Source organism: Triticum dicoccoides, chromosome 2A (assembly GCF_002162155.2).
Source record: "Triticum dicoccoides isolate Atlit2015 ecotype Zavitan chromosome 2A, WEW_v2.0, whole genome shotgun sequence".
Taxonomy (NCBI): domain Eukaryota; kingdom Viridiplantae; phylum Streptophyta; class Magnoliopsida; order Poales; family Poaceae; genus Triticum; species Triticum dicoccoides.
The window spans coordinates 555538227-555546654 of NC_041382.1; the positions used below are offsets into that span (position 1 = coordinate 555538227).

The 8428-nt window shown below is 45.0% G+C and overlaps 1 long non-coding RNA gene across 3 annotated transcripts; it reads right to left on the bottom strand.

The window, feature by feature from the left end:
- Positions 1–1887: 1887 nt before the first annotated feature.
- LOC119355343 lies at positions 1888–5625 on the bottom strand. 3 transcript variants are annotated; one of them, XR_005171573.1, is made up of 3 exons: positions 5179–5625; positions 3758–4137; positions 1888–2701 (listed from the first exon to the last, which is right to left on the bottom strand). It is a non-coding gene; the product is annotated as an uncharacterized LOC119355343 (long non-coding RNA). The 3 variants fall into 3 exon arrangements; XR_005171572.1 differs by having other exon boundaries at positions 1888–2250; positions 2441–4137; XR_005171571.1 differs by having other exon boundaries at positions 1888–4137.
- Positions 5626–8428: the final 2803 nt, after the last annotated feature.

Genomic DNA, 8428 nt, shown 5'->3' on the forward strand with positions numbered 1-8428 from the left:
CTGACCGCAAGCTTAGCCTGCTGATCACATCACGGTGCTATCTTTTGGGTTTGGCTAGACCCAGACTACGACGCGAGTGGCTTGGGGTCATGCAAAGTGTGTCTCAGACTTTCAGTCACTCGTTAGTTGCGGGCTCTTATTTGAACTTTGAGTTGCGCACACGAGTCACCGTTGTTCGGCACCACAGTGAGCACTTTGCGCACCCGTGTGATCGAGACTTTTTTGTTTGAAACTTACGCGCCACTCATACGTTGTTAGCAATTCTTTTCTTGCAATTTTTTTGAAATGATTTCTTGCAAATTTATTATATTCTTGTAAAATTTAGCTCGCGCCTTCACAAAAAAAAAAGGAAAGCCCAGCTGGTAAAGGCAACCCTGATTCAGGAAGTGTCGACAAATTGAGGCGCTAGCAGAAACTTGTACGGGTGTTCAAGATCACGGCTCTATCTTGCAACTGCTGGTTGACAGATAGCAACTACTTTGGATAGAAAAATCCTACAGACTATGCAGAAAAAAAGATACTGCATTGATGCAATGGTTCTCTGAATTTACATCATGTCTGCTCTTAGTTTGTTGATTGGGTGAGCGAGATTACTAAAACATGATGCGCACGCGCATGGATATACGTCTCGTCTTCTCTTTAGCAGGGTTGGCTGAGTGAGACGGTGACCTGGGTGGAGCGTGTGCCACTACGTGCACCTGTCTCATGCCCCGCTATGAACCTAGACTAGCACCGCCGATAGGCGATAGCTCATCGTCCCACTACGTGCGGCCGTACGCGACGCGCCCATCATTCCGCCGTTGAAAGGGTGGAAGCCGACCCTGGGCCGGGCGACTGGCGTGATGCGCTGCTGTCGGTTCGTCACTCGGCGCCGCGGTCCGGTGAGGACGTGAGGTGCGTGCGGTGAGATTTGAAGACTCCCGGCCATGGAGATTTCCGGCCGTGTTGGAGGTCACACGAATCCTGGGCACGGGCGAGGTCTCTGTCGAAGCATGGGCGGCCAAAGCCGGCGGTGTGACAAGTCGCACTGCGGCTTTTCCTGGAGAGCATCTGTGCAGTGGGTGTAGCCTGGCGGTAGGCTTGTAGCGTACTGGTAGTATCTTGGATGGAAGAAATCATGTAAGGTGGGGCCGAAAGAAATCTTGTTTAGGCCAACTACACCGCGCGATCCCATTCTATCCAGACAGACAAACGAGGCGGCCCAGCGCGTGACGGCCCGGACCCATCTGGTCCGTTTTGTGTCCGTGCCGACCCATTTCGAGCGCAAACTTGCGTCGGGTTTGGGTCGCGGCGGACACCAAACGGACGTGCGCCTCGTCCGCGTCCGGGCCGCGTGGCAGGCGGTCACCTACCTTCCACCCGCCCACATCAATGCGCATGTGCGGGCGGCCCCGCTGTCATCCGCCCAGGTGAGGGGTCGCGATCCTTCTTAAATGAAAACCGTGGACCGGTCGTCGTCCACACTGCCCCACGCCACCCCGCGGCCACTACAAGAAATATGTCAACTTATGACCTTCTCTTAGTGACCCCAGCTGAACTGGTCGTAAATTCACGGCCATTTCGCTTGGAAGGGCTCAAACCCTGAAATTGCTTACACCAAATGGTCACAAAGCAGACAAGAGGCGCCAATGACCTTATTTCTACCTGACTAGTGGCTGGGGCGCCACCTGGTGGCGCCTCTTAAGGCAGGATTGTGCGCACTAATCAAGTTGTCGTAGCCGTGTTTGTTAACGTGACTATATGACAATAGACTCAGTTTAGCGAGAAGACAAGCAGCCCAGATGATACAACAACAATTGAAATACATGTAAACTTTCAATTGGCAAACATAGTAAATCTAATTTTAGCATCGGAAACCTGGAAAGACAGCATGAGTACATTGACATGTAGTAGAAATAAACTGACAATGGATATTCATCTCACATCTTAATACAAGTACTATCAAATCATATGTCCATATCATAGCATAATGAATGTGCAGAAATGTATATTCATCTACAGACAGGTGGCATGCAACAACAAACCATTGGACTGAGAAAAGAGATGCAAGTCAACACAGCAAATGAACAGGAGCCATGATGTTGATAAACATAACAGGAACCTTCAATGTTTCAGAAAAGAGAATAGTGCATGATCAGAAACACAATACTTCTTGATCCATCATAAGTTGATCTTCCTCAAGTGTCTCGCTGAGATTGATCAACTTTTAGTCATTCATCTTTTGGTAATGATTCCAGATGTCAATTTGAACTATTAAAACACAGGGATGAAAGACTGAATGTTACAAGCAGACCAACTCAGCAGCTCTACTGAAGATAGAAGGCATAAATATGTGAGATACATAGGTGGTAGTGATCAAAGACTGAATGTTACAAGCAGACCAACGCAACAGCTCTACTAAAGATAGAATACACAAATATGTGAGATACATAGGTGGTACCTTGAACTGCTCGACAGACAAAAGTGAGGAAAGAAATCTGTAAAGCCCATTAACTTTGGCCCGGAAGCATCAGAATGCGTTATGACATGCTTGCTACCTCCTATGAGGAATGATTGTACAAAAAAATTCAGACTGATTAACCAAAAAAAGTAGGTCATTTGTTGGAGAGAGAGAGAGAGAGAGAGAGGACTGGTTCTTCTGTTCGATGACTTTCATTATAAACTGAGCTATGTCAGGCCACCTGGGGGAACTACATATTTGCTGCATCAAATATTTATGGTTTTCAGAGTGTGATAATACATGGATTCATCAGGAAATACATAAATACTACTTCAATGTATATATGGTGCATTACAACTATATAAGAATTAGGCTTGGATTCTCCTTATTCTTATCCACCTCGGCAATTTGGGATTACGATAAAATCACGGGGTTTTCGGAAAATAAAACAAAACAAGCCCAGTAAGAAAGAAACCATAAGAATTCTAGCTTACAAGACAATCGAGCACTTCCGTCAACAATTAGACATAACAATAAGTCCTCAACTTTTTACCCTCTACAAAATTAACCACGGAACGCGCGCGCGCGTGCGTGCGTGTCTTGAAAGAGAGGCAACACAAAAGAAATTCTTGGAAGAACCTACTAAGCTATAGCAATATTCAGACTGAGTAAAGCTACCATCACTGGACTTGGCATGTTCAAATGATCTAGCCGAGTAAAGAAGCCATTTTTAAAATATGCAATAGAGGTAACTCAATGGACTAAGGAGAACGTATCCCGCAAATGAATGGGATGCTCAATCTATATTTACCACACATATATGTTAGAATTTAATATGACAGCACATAGCTTCAACCGTATTTACACTGCAGTTGTCGTATATATATGCATGAAAAATAATTTTTACAATATGCAATACAAGGAACTCAATGGATTAAAGAAATTGTATCGTCCTAATCTAAGAAAAATAATGAGGTGCTCAATCTTGATTCACCACACATATATGTTACAGCTTAATATTGCAGTAAAGCTTCAACCGTATTTATGCTATAGTTGTTGTGTATATAAGCATGAAAATAAATTTTGAAATACCTTGTCTCTTTATTGTCCATACATATATCTAGGTTCACCAGACATACACTATCCACTTAATTATTAAGTACTTTACTTATGGTCTGATTTATTGCTTTATTTAGTCAAATGTACAGCAAGCAATTGGTCATGTATAGATGAAATTAAATTCACCTTTTCTACATCAATTTGTACATCTACAAAAAGTAAACTTTCATGAGACAATGCTTGTCTGCTAGGTACGACCTGTAGCTTGCCGTGATAAGCTCTACCCGATCGTTCTTCTTGACGCAATATTCCTACATATTCAAGGAGGATGCTTATGAGAATTCTGAGAAAATAATCGAAAAAAATGTGGCTAAAACCTGACATCACAAAATTGCAAGAGAGGATAGCCATGGCTGAAACCTATTGATCAGCTTGTTCCTTTGATCTGAGTCTGAAACAAGGATCATTATATGAACTTTGCAGCAGTTGTCATAATATGATAGTACCACTAAGGCCCATGAAGATCATACCTTCCCATTCTATTATCTTCATGCTGAGAAAGCACACTTTCTGTCAGCTATAGCGGTACGCCGTGCCGGTGAATATGCCCATGAACGCAGCCACTGATTATGGTGGTACTGTTAACAGTAACAAATATTGAGAAGGTAGAATGAAAACCAATAAGCCCATGCTTATTGCGATGTAACTACTTAGTACATTTCTGACTTACAATCAATGTAATACAACCTGAACAAAATCCTAGTATAAATCAACACAACGTGAACAAAAAGCACATATAGTTGCCAAGGATCCATGATATACAGAGCTATAACCAAGTTTTGAGTAGTTTGCATGTCAAATCTGTACAACTTAACACGTTACAAATCCCACAACTCTACAGTACATCTTGAAGGTAATATCTATCTCTGTTTAAGTATTCTAAAGTACTGCCAAAAGATGCACTATTCTGGTTCACTTTAGGAAATCAAGATGAATTCGACCAGTCAAGAAATCTCTGTATTCTCGTTCATCAACCTTGTGGCCAGCACCTTCCTTGTTCCAATCGCAAGTGTTTATTCGTGTACTTCCACACTATATATGTTTGTTTTATAGCCCTAGATCAATTTCTCCATGAGCAAGAACACATGCAAATCTAGCCAAAGCTAGCCAACAGAGGAAGGTCGATTGATTTCTTCAGTAGCTTGTCGTGAACTTTTGTCATAGACTGATAATCAAAGGCTACCACCCAGTTAAGAGAGATCTGTTGAGACAACAGTAGCTATCAACCAAGCCGATCTCCACGTACATGCCTTTGTCAAGACTACAGCAAGCCCGGCACCTTGTGTACGGGCTGGTGTGACCTGCTACCTTCGTGTGCTTTCGGCTAGGTGCGAGTTGATCATGCGTTTGTTGATACACCCCGTCCCCAACTGTGATGATGCGTGTGTCTCCTTCCCCTGGCTAGATGGGAGCTCTGCCTATTGGCTTGCCTTGCCTTGCATACACAAAATCATCTACTCCAATCACGCTTATTGCAAAAACTAATTCCTCTACTCCAATCGGGCTTTTTGCTTCTGTGAATCCTTGTTTTCGTGTATTGAATCGCAAGATCAGAAACTTAAAGAACAAATCAAAGTCTAGGAGTCTAAATTCAAAATTCCAAATTGAGGAGGGCTAACCTTAACAGCAGAACTTGTGGAAAGTCCTGTAGATTCCAAATTGACGAGGACTAACCCGGCGACCTCGCGCTCGCGGTCCTGATGTAGCTCTGCATCTCCCGCTCCTTCATGATGCGGCCTGGATGTCCGCGTCCAGCGCCTCCTGCGGCTCCTTCACAAGCCCGTCCACCACTGCCTTTGATCCGCACCCGTGTGCTCCGAAGGCTGGACCGCTGGAGGGGGTGGAGCTCGCAGCCGGAGTTGAAGAGGGCACGAGCGCGGGTGAGGGCGGCGGCGGCGGCAACCCTAGCTGGGAGATCCGGCAAAGAAATCAACCGGCCATCCATCCTGCTTGCCCCCTTGGCCCCCATCCCTCTGCAGCCGCCCCCGGAGGAAGAGGCGGAGGTGAGAAACGAGGAGAGGAGCAGAGGTTGCTTCGTGGGGAAGAGAAAACAGGGGAGGTGTTATCTGGCTGATCTTTTTTTTTTCCAGCTATCTGTTTTTCTTCCTCGCCCGTCCCTAACGCCCACGTGGCATAGCTCCTCACTCGACCCTTGCGCGACCGTTAATGGTTTCAATATAAATGGTCATGAGGTTGTGAACGTGGATGCATTGGTACTTATTACTATGACAAAGCGCTACCTCATCAGTTTTGCCTATGTGTCATGTCCGTGTGTTAATTTTTGTTCTAGGTTGTGAAGCAACCTATATTTCTGTCATTCCCAAAATTCCCCCAAAAATTGAGCATTCTTTACTATCCAAATCATTGCCTCATGATAATATTCAACTCCATTTGACTGGTAAATCTTCCTCGGCAAATTTTCAAAGTTTTTGTTCAGCTCGAACTGTTGTGAAGGAAGTACTGGCTAGACATATCCTAATGAGCTGAATTTTTGCCACATCTTCTATATTCTCAAATTATAGCTCTCCACAAAATTTGAGCCCCATCTAACAATACATGTGAGTGTGGCTTCAACATTTATATTTCTGTCCAGTGTGGTACGTTGCAAAGCAAGTGTCACCTAGGCTCCTCCATTTGAGACGCAAATTTTCCAAGATAGTGCCCTTAGTAGATGATCATCCTCGGCCAAAACTCAGACCCATTGGCCATGTGCACTTCCCGTACCACTAATCAAACACTTGGGTGTTAATTCATGTTTGAGCTTGGTTCAATATCCTCGTGAGATTCTTCTATTGCCTTCTTCTTCCTGACACCTATCAGGGGAGTGTCCAACCTACTAGACATGCCTAGGCCGCCCGGAACATGTGGCAACACCACGGTCACGCGGCGGGCATGCGAGTCTACGCGCTTTGGAGTTGGGGCCCTGGGCCACCATCCAAACCTCAATGTATCGCCACCAAACCATGTTTTTCTGATTAAATAGATACTTTTCTACCTAGAAATATTTTTTTGAAAAATAAAGAGCAAACTATTAGGCAGCTGCAGTTCAAATTTGTCCCGCTTCCTACTGAATCAGCAGAAATTTGTCTTTTTCACCAGAGGTGGATAAAAACTTTTGGCACCCAACCATTTTGTCAATTATGCTTTAAACACGACCTAGTATTTTATAAAATTGATTTCGTCCAATTTTGCAACAAATATATGGTAGGTCCTTCAAAAAAACTCATTTTGGCCACTCGAAAAATGGAAAATTGATTTTTCGTCAAAAGAAAATGAAAACTTCCTTAGGCAACATTGTTTGCCATTCCAATATGCACCCTTGTGCACAATATGAGATCATTTGAACAAACTATGCCATTAATGTGGCCATAAGATTGATCATTTGGCTCGAAAGCCATTGATCTCCATACGTGATAGCTCGTTTCTGAGAACACGTTTTTTAAAATAATTGCCTTATTACAAGTTTGTTATTTTTCCTAGGAACTTGACCATATATAATGACACAATGCGAAGGTTTCCCAATTTTTTGATTTTTTTGAATTTTTTATGCCCGTTTCAAAATGCGGTCAAAATGGCGGGAATAACCGTTCCTAGCTAGTGGTTGAATTTTAGATTTTTTTGGTGTTTCTCTGATTAAATAGGTACTTATGTACTTAGAAATGATTTTTGGAAAAATATAAAGAGCAAACTACGAGGTAGCTACAGTTCAAATTTGACCCGCTTCCTACTGAATCAGCAGGAATTTGTCTTTTTCACGAGAGGTGGATTAAAACTTTTGACACCCAAACATTTGGTCAATTGTGCATTAAATATATCCTAGTATTTTGGAAAATTGATTTGGTACAATTTTAAAACAAATATATGGTAGGTCCTTCACAAAAAAACTCATTTTGGGCACTCGAAAAATGATTAAAAATAGCTAAAAAGATAAAAATGCTTGCAACTTTGCGATCATCCAAAAAATATGGTCTAACTTGAGAGAAAAATTTAGTTGTGCTGTTTTGCAAAATATTTTTGATAGCTGCTTCACAAACTACCATAATTTTAGTACTTAGAAACTATTTTAAACCATAAATTTTCTGAGCCAATCAGGACTCATCCCACGGATCACCCCCCTTAGTTGATCTGAATCGTCCGTTCTAGCCGACCTGAACGGTCCACCTCTCAGCAGCCTAATCCAAACATTAGCAGCCCGTGCCCGCCTCTCTCCCCCCCTCTCCGCCGCCTCTCTCTTCCCCCTTCTCCCCGATCCAGATCCAACCCAAGCGCCCCGTCCTCCGCCGCCGCCCCGTCCCCTGCCGCAGCCACGACGTCAGATCCCTCCGCCCGCTCGCGCCACCCACCTTCGGATCCCTCCGCCCGCTCGCGCCCTTGCCCCCTCTCCGCCTGCGGGGCCGCGCCCCTCGCGCTGCTCCCTGACGACGCGCCGAGGAGAGGGAGAGGAGATGGGCGTGGTGAAGGCGGCGCAGTTGTCGGGGCGGACGCTGGAGAAGGTGATGATGCACCCGCTGGTGCTGCTCAACATCGTCGACCACTACAACCGCGTCGCCCGCGACACCAGGAACCGCGTCGTCGGTGTGCTCCTTGGCACCTCCTCCCGCGGCGTCGTCGACGTCACCAACTCCTACGCCGGTAAGCGAACGACCGAACCCCCGCCTCTTCCCTGCTAGGGTTTGCGCCGTCCGGGTCCCCGGCCTGTTTCCGGGGGATCCGCGCCTCTGGCGGGGCCTAGGGTTCGCGGAACCCACCCTGGCTGTAGCTGCTGCTAGATCCGCTGGCGCGAAACCCTTGCGTGATTAGATCTGTAGAGCTATTTATTACGGTGGTGGCTTACTGAATTTGTGAATTGCGTCGGCGTGTGATCTTGCA